The sequence below is a fragment of the Theobroma umbraticum genome, unplaced genomic scaffold, assembly GCF_002168275.2.
Source record: "Theobroma umbraticum cultivar Fairchild unplaced genomic scaffold, ASM216827v3 scaffold_50.0, whole genome shotgun sequence".
NCBI lineage: Eukaryota > Viridiplantae > Streptophyta > Magnoliopsida > Malvales > Malvaceae > Theobroma > Theobroma umbraticum.
In genome coordinates, this window is record NW_018397261.1 from 9,110,257 (window position 1) to 9,123,612 (window position 13,356).

General features: G+C 34.7%; 1 pseudogene; it reads right to left on the bottom strand.

Annotated features, from left to right (window-relative positions):
- Nucleotides 1–3,107: 3,107 nt before the first annotated feature.
- LOC110418138 (uncharacterized) lies at nucleotides 3,108–6,924 on the bottom strand (annotated as a pseudogene).
- Between the last annotated feature and the right edge of the window lie 6,432 nt (nucleotides 6,925–13,356).

The following is a 13,356-nucleotide window of genomic DNA, read 5'->3' on the forward strand; positions in this document are numbered from 1 at the left end:
TAACCTGTCACTCTTCCAGCAAGAATCAAATCCAAACTGGCGATTCTTTTGATGCTTTTGCCTAAACCTAAAAAGAGCCGTTTCCCTTGCTTTAAACCTTATCACTCCCCCCTTCCTCCTCCTCTTTCTCTATCCTCTTTACTCTTCTTTCTGTCATGGATGACAACAATGGAGCTGGTCATGAGCAGGGACAAGCTCAAGCCAATGCTGTAAGACGTCGGATCAACCGGCAAGCAGTAGGTGAACAAGGTGTCACCTACATGGAGTGCAGGCGCAACGTTTCTCTCCCTGCTGGTCACTACTCCGTCGACGGCTGTAGTGAGTTTCTCAAAAGGGAAGCTGGTCGTGAAAACGCCATGCTTTGCGACGCCTGTGGCTGCCACCGGAGCTTTCATCGCAAAGTGCTTCCAACCCTTTACTCGGAAGCCACACACTACCTCGTATTTAACGACATTCCTTCCGTTCGCCCAATGCCACAGCCGCAGCAGCCACCGATACCTCTCGTGCCACAACCGGAACTGCCCCATGAACAAGTCGCTGAAAGTGAAAGTGAAGGAGAAGAAGAAGAAGAAGAAAGGTCAGGGACCGATGAAGAAAGTGAAGACAGGTCAGAGTTAGACAGTGAAAGTGAGGTTGATGAGGTGGAAATGATCAATGGAGGCGAAAAGGACAGCAAGGAAGACTAAGAATCTTCTGCGGTTTTAATGTTGTCTTGTCAGCAGAAATTGTAGGGTTTGGAAGAATAAAGCAAATACTAAAACTAGGGTTTCTTTGTATGCTTTTACTGATTTCTTGTTTGTTTTAGGCTTTTTTTTCCCTTCTGCTCTGATCTTTTGTATCTCAACTGTATGTTTCAAGTTCGTGTTCAAATTAGAAGTTCTCATCTGATTAAAATTCTGAAAAGAAACATATCAACTTTCCCAGACCCCAAACACTATTTCACATAAAATTGAACTTAATCAGTTATAACTTGCCAATGTCCTGTAGGAGACTTTATGGGGGTAATAACTTAATTTGCTAATGCTGAATTTCTTACTATTTAAGTATTCCGTACAGCATGCACTCGAGTATTTAACTCATTGATTGGTACATTAACCTCCTATTTAAAAAACATGGTTCGAATTCTCCTCTCTCAATTATAAAAAAAAAAATTTCATACGACATACATACATGTTAGAGAAAATGAATAAAATTCAGCAAAAGCAACAAAAAGGGCAGGAAATGCAATAATAAAAGACTTGAAATGGTAGAAAAAGTATAAATCAAACATATTAATAAATAATATAACAAAGTTGTTAAAAATGGTTAAAAAAGATTATACCAATACGAAGAATGCTATATTGAGAAACCGTTAAAAAGAATATATCAATACGAGAAATGATTACATGACGACAAAAAAACGATACGTATAAGAAATTGACAAAAAATATTTTATACCAAAATTAATGGATAAGAGAAGATACATAATAGAAATCGACAAAATCAGCTTTATAAATCGACAAAAAATCGTTTTAGATCGATAGAAATCGACAAAACGAACTCCATTAATACCTTCGTAATAGAAATCGACAAAAATAACTCTATATTAATATAAATCGACAAAAAACAACTTTAAATTAATAGAAATCGACAAAATGAACTCCATATTTATAGAATCGAAGAAGAAAAAGATAATATAAACAGGAAAATACATAATTACATGCAACTTTAGATTAATAGAAATTGACAAAACAAACTCCATATTAATAGAGTCGAAGAAGAAAAAGATAATATAAAGAGGAAAAAACATAATTACATGCATAGTGATGTAACATAATTAGAAAATACAAATATATAATAGAGGAAAGGCATTAAGAAAAGAGAAAAAGATAGGCAGTAATAAATATAATTAGAAAACACAAACTTGGCAGTAAAGGAGTAGTAAGGGGAAAGTATGTATAGAAAATTAAAAGAGCAGAGATGCAATTTGCATGGGATAGAAGATTTAGGGCAGTGCATGCTTCCCCTCCATTCAACACGCTACTTGCACATGGTTTCATTTTCAATCACTTTTGGATTTCCCTGGAGGACAACATGATCATTTCTCTTTCTTGGGCATAAAGTTAAATCCAACCAAGAGCTTAACTATAGCAATTGCTTCTCTAATTAAGTAGCAGGAGGACAGAGGACACGTCATAGCTTAATTGCCCCAAACCTGTCAATCTTCTAGCAAAGAATCTACTTTAACTCAACACTAAAAAACTAATTTTCTTTGATGCTTATGGCCAAACTCAAAAACAGCCGTTTCCTTTGCCAAAGCTGCTTAGAATCAAATTCTCTGTCTTCTCACTCGATCGTCTCTCCATCATGGAAAAAGCAAGAAAGAGTCCTGATCAGATCAACAATGTTGCAGATATCCAGGCTCGAGCCGGTTCTGGCCAAGGGATCAACCCTGGAAGTCATCCTCTTACAGCACTGCAACCTCGACCACCGACACCATGGCTGATGCAATCACCAATACTTCCCAATTGTGAACTAATTGAAGGTCAAGGGTCATCCACAAACCCAGATGAGTCTGAATCTGACAGTGGGGATGAAATCAATCAGCCCTCGAAAATTAACAAGGCAGGACGAAAGAAGGCAAGGAATGGTGATTTTGGGCTGCAGTCACAGGAATAATCAAGAGTTAATAAGTCTTTCATTAGTTTCTTGTTTGTTTTACAAATCAGCTAGCCTTTTATCTTCTTGTTCTCTCTTTGTAGTTGTCGATGAACGTTATGTGCCTTTCTAAGAGCTTGTCTCTTCGCTTCAAATCTCTGGTTTTTTTCTTTTTGCTTTTTCATCTTTTGATTTCTATTAAAATGATCGTCATTGCTCATCTTCAGGATGAAACTGTATGAAAATGAAATTTGAGAACCAAAGACACGTTGCACAGAAAAACCTTAAAATTAAGTTCAAACATAACAACAACAAGAACTTTCAACGCTCAAAGAAACCAAAAACAGCCAAAGGCAACATTTGACACAGATTGAGTGACATTACATAAGAGAACAACGAAAGACAGACCCTGCAGAAAACAAACAGACAAGACAGCAAAACAGAAACCCTAATTTTGAGCAGCACTCATATTATTTATTATTTTCAGCCACTGCATGCACGCAAGCTTGCTCCTCTGATCTCATGGAATCCTTCCGGCGCCTGTTGTTGTTCAGCCAAACGACGAACACGCGCTTGGTGATTCCGACTTCCTCGCAGAACTGTTGTACCTCAGCATCATCGTGCTTCTGGGGCCTCCACCCTAACTTGTCAGCAAACCGCATCATTTTGGTCTTCTGCTCCATCGTAATCCTAGTTCTCTTTGCCCTCTTCTTCGTGTCTTTTGGTTCTTCTACCTCGGCTCCACTGAGTGTTTCCGAACCTGCATCAATATTCCTGTCCCTAGGGAATAGAGTAGTCTCACCAGTGAGTCCATTGTGGGATGCTAAAGGCAGGGGTGACAGCAGTGGTCTTTGAGGCGGCGTTGGTTGATGAGGAGGAGGCAGAGCAGCGTTGTTGAAGTTGTTAGGAGGCTCTTTGCGGTGGAAGCTGCGGTGACAGCCGCATGCAGCACACATGAATGCATCGTCATTGCAACCGATGAACTCTCCACAACCATCAAAAACATAGCGGCCAAAGGAAGCCGCATGGTTGCGCCTGCATTCTTTGTACCTGATTCGCTCCGTCTCTGGCACAGGGCTGCTGCATCGTTGAACTGAAATGGGTTCAATCTCTGAAGCCTCAATTTTGATCACATCCTTGCTTGCTTCTCCTGCCATGAGAGGGTGTGTTCACACAGTGTGAGAAATCGCATAGGCACAGAGAGAGAGAGAGAGAGAAAGAGAGATGATAATCAGCACGGGTTGTGTGTTATCAGGCAAGTGAAACGGCTCTTAAATTTGGCGAGAATTGCATCATGGGAATCGCCAGTTGGAATGTGATTAAGCTAGATGAATGACAGGTTTGTAACTTGGAGTTCAGACGTGTCCCGAAATAAAGTAATGGTAATTAAGGGGTTTCGTTTCTGCGTTGGATCTATCTGCATTTTGTTCCTAAATACATCCCTTTTGTGTGATTATCACATGATTCATCAATTTGAGGGTTCATCTCTGAGTTAAACGACAAACGAATCTATGTCCCACTTCCCATTCTGAGTTAAATTAAGAGCCATTCTTAAAATTTACTTTGTTTTCTTTTACTAAGCCATGCAGCTCAAAATTTGGTTGAATTCTAAGGTTCAGCCATGGTAGATCCAAAGCCTCCTCAAACATTATTAACGTCGAAGTCTGGTTTCATTGTGCTATGTCGGTTCCTGGAAATTATTCACAATTTAAGGTAATTAAATGAGAGAATTGGAAGTAGAAGAAACTTCTTCCGAGGTTAGCAGTGGTGGAACATGTCTACGACAAAGATTTCCTTCGACCCATACATCAATTTAAATTTTTTTTTGTTCAGCACACATCAATTTAAGTTTTCATGTAGATTACACGTACATGAATGCAGTAGCCATTAAGATTTTTTTTTAAAAAAAAATGCAGTAGCCATTAAAAAGAATGCAGGTTATTTAAATATTTTTGCATTTAATTACAAGATCAAGAAAACAGTCTTTATCAATGTATCCAACCTTTATAATTACATTTTATTCATAATGTTTTTAAAAATTTATATAATGTAATCAAATTTATAAAAAATTTATTAAAAATTTACAAAAATTATTGCTAAAAATATTTTAAATAGCATATTTTAAAACCATGCTGCTTTAAATCAAATTTGTTTTAATGTCGAATTCTTGCAACTTTGTATACTTTTGCCTAAAAGCCATTCTAGTCATTGCAATTGGTATTTACCTTTGATTAAAATTGCATGTATTGAGTTGTGATATCCTGTTTCCATGACATTATTAAAAAAATTAATTGCTTAAGGTCGTAGTAGTAGTTTTAATTTTTAATACAAAGTAATGAATAATGGTTTAGGAGTAGAATTGTGAGTTTTGCAACTCCTGGTTCTATCATGTAAGAAGATTTAACGATGAAATATGGTTTCTCAAGCATTGGCTTGCAACTTCAAGAATGGGTAAATTACTGCAGAAAGGGTTAGATGAAATGATTGAAAGCAGCAAAAAATCCTTTCACGAACGTAGTAAACCCTGGAGCCTGACAAAAAAACTATCTTTACTACTCAAATTGACAGTTTGAAATGCCTTGTAAATTGAATTATAACATGCACCCCAAAGTTCTTTGACGATTGAAAGAGTAAATGAATAGCTAGAAACCCAATAGGTATCCATCACTTGCAGGGCCGAACAGGAACAATATAGAAGTAGAGAAGTGATGTACTTAACCATTTTCAAAGTATTATGTGTTTGCTTGAGTGGGAATAAAGCAAGTCTGGGGTTGGAATAACTTCTGATTCACAAACCTAAAGGTCTAAAATCCTTAATTTCCAAGAAATTGGGCCTTGACAACGTGTGCTCTGCTGAGTTGCAATGCCTCAACCTCTGGTCCAATTTGTTTCTGGTTAGAAATTTAATTTTGGAGAAATTTTTAAAAATACTCTTTCATATTTTTTTTGAAAAGTAAAAAAATATATTTTTTATGAATATACATATGAGAAGAGAAAAGATTTATAAAATAGCAAAAAATATTCCTGCTTTGATAAACTCATTAGCAATGATGTTTATCTTGTTAAAAATATGCTTGAAGGATAAATTTATAATTTTGCATTTGAGACTCTCGATATGATTTAAGATATGTTTCACACTTTATGAAAATTTAGGGTATAGTGATAGTTGATTCAAAAGATAACATACTCAAATCGTTTTTAATAATAAAAAAAAGAGATGAGATCCAAAGAGTACATTAATCTACGTTCTATATATATGTCAATTATCTATCCCTGAATAGCATCGAATGTTTCTTTTATATATATATATATAAGTCAACAGCAACCACAGCACCATCGGTTGGTTTCTCTTAGCGGCGCTGGCTCTATCTCTTTCATTGAATCTTCTTGATCGTCCTTTCTCCAAGCTTCTGAAAATAACATAACTAAAAACTAGCATTTAATGCTGCCAGCGAAATGGTTTCAATCACTCTGAATTTCATTTGCATGTTCATTGAATCATCAGTTTGTTTCTGCAAAGGGTGGGCTGCGTACCTTATCAAAGATTGCACTTGATCCACAGCACGCTCATCAGATCGTTGGGCTACCGCTCTCGACGATAGATGCCATGCACCACTCTCTTTTTTTCTTAACAGTTTCTTGTTTAGTCTCCCACGTTTTTTGCACCAATCTACTAAAGTTTCTGCTATAATGTTTTTGCAGAATGTTTTGCTTCTGCACTTTGCATGCGTATATGATATATGGCGGCATGTTGGAGAAGTAATCTAATTTGCCATCATACTTATACACAAGAGAAACCAAACTTGGCATGTATAGAGAAGTGTAAAAGCAATTAACAATACAAGAGAAAATCAAACTTGGCCAAAAGCCCTAGCCACGTTTCTCCAATAAGGAACAGGGATGTTTCACATATGTATTATACCGTACCTAAGGCTAGAGCACATCAGCCCAAACATCCTTACCAAGTAATCTGATTTTCCTCTGCACTTCAATTCCGTATTCCACTCCACTAACATGCCCTTGTTCCAAGCGAACAGAGACTTTATCGCCAATTCTGAGGTTGTTGCTGCGAACAAATTCGAGCCACCCTGAAGAAAATACAGGTTTAAGGTATCTTTTCTTTCGGATGGAGCAGCGAAAAGTCCATAGACGATGGCTTTTGTCCTTAACCTTCAAATCAACGGAATGATTCCCTCTGAAACCTGGAAAATAAACCAAACTGTTAGTTGGGATTGCTAATCTTTTGTCAATATCGGTTGGAGTTAGTCTCTTGATAAAGAGTTCCATTGTTTAAATGTTAAAACCAAGTTAGTCTCACTAGGTATATAGTCTTGCAATTTTATACTGGCAGCAATCGGTCCCAAGTGCAGAAAATTCAATGTATGGTCCCAGAGAAAATCAAGGGGTAATTCATTTAAGAATCTGATAGCTTGATTTTGACTAGTTTTACTAGCCATTACTAGCTTAAACTAATTACTAGCAGTAATCTTATTTCTTTATCGGATGGAATCAGGCAAGGTTCTTAATGGTCTTTTTCCTCAATTCCTCAATGAAAACAAGTCAGTGTAAAATTATTGAGTTAATAAAACCAAAGTTATATGAATCCATGTCAAGTTGGGATGAATCTGTATAACATTATATATAAAACATCTCTGATCAATCGATGCCGAATTTAACAAGAGAATTAACAAATACAATAACATCACGAAAACATCTTTCTCTGATACTCTTCCACAATTATATTTCTCAAAATTGCTACTCATCAGTTTATGAGATGAACGATTATACCCTAGCCAATGGATATAAGTCCTGCAACTTCAGATAAGACATTTTGGTTTTGCTAGCTAACAAAATTAATTTGAGTGTGCACAGCATATGTCCGACAGAGATCATGCTGGTAGGCAGAGCTTCTGATTTCATCATGGTTTTCCCTGAGTTTTGCTGCGTCTTTATGACTTGATGTTTGTTCCAATTGAATCTTTGTGTCTCTACTGCTGTTGGGTTTTTATTTTCTGTCCCTCCTGGTTGTTTTTTTGCAGGGTTGTCTCTTGTTGTTTTGTTCTTGTTTTCTGGCCAGGATTGATCTTTCTGTTGTGGTTTCTCATCCTTGGTCGGTTTGTTTTGTTGTTCCTGTTTTGCTGCATCTGCTGTTTTCTGGTTGTTATTGCACAGGGATCCCTTCATTCCCTGTTTGTTTAATAAAATCTTTACCTTTCAAAAAAAAAAAAGATCATGCTGATGTAATCTGGGGGGCTATGTGATTCCTTTAGCGGCTTTGCCTTTGTTTGATTAAATCACAAGCCCGTTTTTGTATTTATCTTATGAATACAAGAAAAGCTCTTAAAAAAACAAAAACCTACAAAAATCACTCGCAAATGGTCATGTCATTCGCCCTCATACCAAATGCCAATGGTGCTCAGCAGAACAATTCTTAATTTAATTGTGACGAAAATCGTAATCCAAGCCCAGAATCAATGGAGCCACCATGGTTTACCTTATGTTATATGAAAGCGACTCTTGAGACGATTTCTTTCTATGCCCCAGAAAGCAGCAACAATCTGTGATCAGAACTTTTTTTTTTCTGCTCAGCCTGTGATCAGTACTTCTCAAGTGAAAACGAAGTTGTATTATCTTCAATCAGAGAGGTATGAGAAATTAATTAATTAAAGACTAAAATCAGGTAGGATACCTCCAAAACGAAGATTCAATGAACTATAAGGGTTCAAGGCTTGGAAAATATTAGTCCAACGGGCTGGTGTGTCCCACACAAATTGTAGACGTTCCATTATTTTTTTCTGAAAAACGTGAAAAAAGTTTGATTAATATAATAAAGCTTTGAAAACACGTGATGCTGAGTTCAGTATATCTCTGCAGGTGCGGTAGACTTATGTTCAACCACACTAATAGTCGACGTACAGTTTAATTCCATTATTATATATAATTTATATATATATATATATATATATATATATATATATATAGATAGATGACATGCATCTGTCAGTAGTTTTTCTTTTATAATTTTAAATTTGAATTTTTTTTTATAAAAATACAAATGATAATTTTTGAATTAAATTTTTGAGTGTTAACAAAATATTATAATGAAGCAAAGGGCGTTGGGGAGATTTCTGTCTTTTCTTTATTCAACGTCTTGATGTTGATGTTGAGGCTGAATTGCTAGGTTAAGAATTGCCATGCGGATCCAGTCTCCTTCAAATATTTGGATTTTGGAGTGAATTTCATCACGTGGGTTATAGGGAATGGGAATAGGAATGGCTACAGCCTTTGAGTTTGCCCACAAACTTTATCCCCCTAGAAAATTAGCAGCCATGTATTAGTCAAGTACATGATAGCGGGTATTCACGAGCTGTCAAATTTTGAACAAACATTAGTTTGACCACATGATGTATACTTGTTAATTAGAAAATAAACATTTAGAGGGGATTATATTGATTGGTAAGGTGATTGCATTTCATAAATAATGTTTTTTTATTATCAATACAAGAAAAATACTTTTACAATTTAATTAACCCGAGTATACATACGCTCAAAATATCATTATTAAGTAGATTCTAAATATCATTGGATGGTTTTGAAAATTTGTGCAAAATGCTTGACATCATAAGTTATTCAATCTGTATGAAAATTAAATTCACGATAAATATGATGAATATGACAATTCTAACTTTTTAAAATAATCTCCTTACAAGCATATTTGAATATATAATCTCTCTGTTATATATTTATATTTGCATGTGTTTTCATGAATGCCAATTGCACCTAAAGTAAATGATTGCATTTATTTTAGTGTAAATTGTAAATAAAATAAAAATTATTCAATTGTAAAAATTATTTAGAAAAGAGTTATAGTTAAAATGATATAATTAAAAGATTAGGGATTAAAATGAAGGATCACCAATGCATTTTATACTCTACATTTCTCCATGATAAATTACCCTTGAATGTATGTTACTTTTAATGATTTCTCCATCTTGTTTTTTATGCATAAATAACTAAAATATATATTCTTGTCATGAAAACTTATATGCCAAATAAGATTACACAAATCCTATGTCTTTGATAATTAGATCATATGATACCTTTAAATTTATCTAAATAAAATCATAAATTTAGTGTTCAATCTACAAAAATTATTATATCTAACTCTAATGATCTAATCATATGCACTAAATTTGACTTGAAAGTGTTACTCAATGAAATTTCTTATTTTTTTGAGTCTAGGTTCCCTTCATACAATTTCACAATTTAATAGTGATTTTCTTTTTTGCTCAATCAAGATATTTATTTATTTAAAAAAAGTCCATTACATAAGAATAAGACAAAAATGACATCAAGACTCAAGTTAATTTTTCTTATTCGATCAATTTTAAACAAAACTTATATATTATTAACCATTAAATCAAATATTCAAATATTATATTTATTTTCAGCTGGCTTATGATAGCAGCCAATCAAATGTTGCCAAAAACAGACCTGTCTGAAAGAATTTCTGCCTTTCTAGCTCTTTTTGATCGTGATAGTACTAGTACAATCCTTTCTATTAAAGAAAGTCGGTCACCCTTGAATTGTTTATTTCCAGAGCTGTTGAAATGATTTCGCGACAAGTGACGGCTACAACTCAACTATGTCGAAGGGGGCCCTGTCGATCAGACGCAGACCCTATGGCGTTCTGGTAGAGCCGCCCTCTTTGGTTCATCGCCCTGTTGTCCCTTTGGCTGCTTCTGTTGATTGAATTTGCTAAGTACAGGGGCAAAGGTTTCTCGTATGAAAAAAGAAAAAAATTATAGAATAGTAAAAAAATCTTTAATTCGAAAGATTCTGGTTTTTATTAACTTGTCAGTAATTATCGTTGTCTTGTTAAAAATATATTTGAAAAGTGAGTTTATAATTTTACATTTGAGACTCTCAATATAATTTAAGATATGTTTTATACGTCATAAAATTTTAAAGTAAAAATTGATAAAAAAGTAATATACTTGAATTGTTTTTAATAATAAAAAAGTGAGATGAGATATATATAGAAATGGCAGCGGATTTCTCCAAAAAAATGGGAGGATGATTTAATTAAAACTAAGTCAACAGCAACGACGGCACCATCATTATAGTTTGGTTGGTTTCTCCAAGAGGCATCGACTGATCTATCGCTTTCATTGAGTCTTCTTCATCCTCCCTTCTGTCTCTCATCTCTTTTCTCCAAGCTTCTGAGAATGACATAATTAAAGACTGTCTTAAATGTTAATGCCACAAGAGAAATGGTTTCGATCACTCTGAATTTCATTTGCATGTTTATTGAATCATCAGTTTGTTTCTGCAAAGGTGTCAACTGCGTACCTTATCAAAGATTGCACTTGATCCTCAGCACGTTCATCCGATCGTTTGGCTACCGCTCTCAAAGATAAATGCCATGCACCACTCTCTTTTATTCTCAACAGTTTCTTGTTTAGTCTCCCACGTTTTTTGCACCAATCTACTAAAGTTTCTGATGGAATGTTTTTGCAGAATGTTTTGCTTCTGCACTTTGCATGCGTATATGATATGTGGTGCGTTGGAGAAGTAATTTAATTTGCCATCATAATACATGTATAGAGAAGTGTAAGAGCACCTAACAACAGAAGAGAAAACCAAACTTGGCCAAAAGCCATAGCAAGATGTACATAAATTATATAAATAGCCACATCTGTCCACTAAGAAAAAGGGGTTTAACCTCTAATCCTAGTAGTACTTTTAACAACAAAAGAAAGTTAGAAAAAAAGGGAAAAACTACAGAGAAACAAGGAAGTTTACCACACACATACCATACTTAAGGCTAGAGCACATCAGCCCAAACATCCTTGCCGAGTAATCTGATTTTCCTCTGCACTTCAATTCCGTATCGCACTCCACTAACATGCCCTTGTTCCAAGAAAACAGAGACTTTATCGCCAATTCTGAGGTTGTTGCTGCGAATAAATTCCAGCCAGCCTGAAGAAAATACAGGTTTAAGGTATCTTTTCTTTCGGATGGAGCAGTGAAAAGTCCATAGACGATGGCTTTTGTCCTTAACCTTCAATTCAACCGAATGATTTCCTCTGAAACCTGGAAAATAAACCAAACTGCTAGTTGGGATAGCTAATCTTTTGTTAATATCGGTTTGAGTTAGTCTCTTGATAAAGAGTTCCATTGCTTAAATGTTAAAACCAAGTTAGGCTCACTAGGTACATAATCTTGCAATTTTATACTGGCTAGCAACCGGTCCCATGTGCAGAAAATTCAATGTAGGGTCCCTGATTGCTTGATTTTTACTGGTTTTACTAGGCATTGGGCTTAAGCTTATTACTGCAGTAATTTTTTTTTCTTTATTTCATAGAATCAGGCAAGGTTTTTAATGCTTTTTTCCTCAATTCCTCAATGAAAACAAGTCAGTGTAAAATTATTGACTTACTAAAATAAAGTTGATATGAATCCATGTCAAGTCATGATGAATCTGAATACATATTATCTCTTTAGTGAGGTTGCATTGAACAACCTCCGTGTTGGACTGGGTGTTTTGACATGGTGCCTGTTTGCATGTCTAGTACTTGGCTTTTGCTTTTCTAAATGGTCATATGGTCGAGGATTAGGTTGAATGTATGGTGTTTTGGTAGTCAACATGTCAAGACAAAAACACTCTGTTACAACAAAATTAAAATTCCGATAACATTATAATACACCGTTCAATTTAAATTGACATTAATCATATGTCTAATCAATCGATATCAAATTTAACAAGAAAATTAACAAATGTAATAACTTTACAAAAGAAATAAAGGAAAGTATCTTCCTCCAATACTCTTCCGCAATTATATTTTTAAAGTTGCTACTCATCAGTTTATGGGATGATGAATTATACAACATGGCTAATGGATACAAGTCATGCAGCTTCAGGTAGACAATTTGGTTTTGCTAACTAAGAAAATGATATGAGTGGCTCAGCATATGTCGGACAGGGAGCTGAGCTTTTCAAAAATCAGATCTTAAACAAAAAAATCACTATCAAGCGGTCATGTCATTGGAAAATTCGATTAATTAGAGACTAAAATTAGGCAGGGTTCGGAATCCATATCTTCATAAAGAAGATGCAACGTCCTATGGGGGTTCACGGCTTGGAAAATACATAGTGGTCAAACAAGTTGATGTGTGGTACACAAATCGTACACGTTCATTTTTATTTTTAAAAAGCATAAAAAAATTTTCATTAATATAACAAATGTTGAAATAAGTCTCTAACTGTGCGTGCAGGAGACTCGGGTTCGGCCTTACTGATAGTACGTAGACGTTCAGGTTAATTCCATTATTATATGACATGCATTTGTCAGCAATTTTGTGCTTAATAAAAATATATTTGTTAATTTTAGAATTAAATTTTCGAAATGTTAACAAGTTATTATTTTAATATTAAATTCATCTATTTAGGCACGTTGCACATGAGCATGTCTTTGTAAGCTAGTTCTTTATTTTGAATATGTTTCTTGTTTTTTATTTTTGGATTTCGACTTTTGATTAAGTTGTTTATTTTAACGAGATTTATAATTTTTTTGTTATTTAAAGTTGTCTTAATTAGTTTCTATTAAGTTAATATTATTTAAAATTATCCTATTTAGATTATTACCCGTTTATCCTATTCTTATATTTACTTTTTCTATCATTAATAAATAATGAACCTTTCAAAACAATAAAATC